Below are 768 nucleotides of genomic sequence, written 5' to 3'. Positions count from 1 at the left end.
TCGGGGGCCTAGCTGCGGTCCAAGCACTCGCCTAAGTTATAAAAATCCTACCGAGTGAAGAGCAACCCTCTCACTCGGGGGCTTAGCTGCAGTCCAAGCACTCGCCTAAGTTGTAAAAACCCTACCGAGTGAAGATCAATCCTCTCACTCGGAGGCTTAGCTGCAGCCTCGTGCTCGCCTAAGTTATAAAAATCCTACCGAGTGAAGAGCAACCCTCTCACTCGGGGGCTTAGCTGCAGCCTCATGCTCGCCTAAGTTATAAAAATCCTACCGAGTGGTAAGCCTGACTTCCACTCGAAGGTTTAGCTGCGGCCCAGTGCTCGCCTAAGTGGACCGCAGGATAAGTCGATTGCAATAAAGGCGCCTTGCTCTGAACCTGCAAAAGACATTTCGAGCCGAAGGCAATCGTATTCAAGCACCAAATTCGAGTTTGAATCGGCATCTAAAGGAACCGAAAGTGCTCAGGCATCAAGCCCGTTAAGGTTTGTCGGTTACAATTCCACTCGGCATACCGAGGCAAATTTAAAAGTATCGAGCCAGAAGAAGTTTTTTACCCCTCATGTGGAGGGCTGGAAGGTGCAACGAATTCATCAAGGTCAATTCCGTCGGCGATCCGAGTGGCAGCTGCAAGGAAAGTCTCCATAAAGGACCTGAAGTCGTGCTTCTTGGTATTGGCCACCCGAAGGGCCGCCAGCTTCTCTTCTCGCGCATCTTTGCAGTGGACTCGGGCCAGACACAGAGCGACATCTGCACCACACCGAGCCGAGG

This window comes from Triticum dicoccoides, chromosome 6B (genome assembly GCF_002162155.2).
Source record: "Triticum dicoccoides isolate Atlit2015 ecotype Zavitan chromosome 6B, WEW_v2.0, whole genome shotgun sequence".
Lineage (NCBI taxonomy): Eukaryota > Viridiplantae > Streptophyta > Magnoliopsida > Poales > Poaceae > Triticum > Triticum dicoccoides.
Note: the sequence above shows the minus strand (reverse complement) of the source record.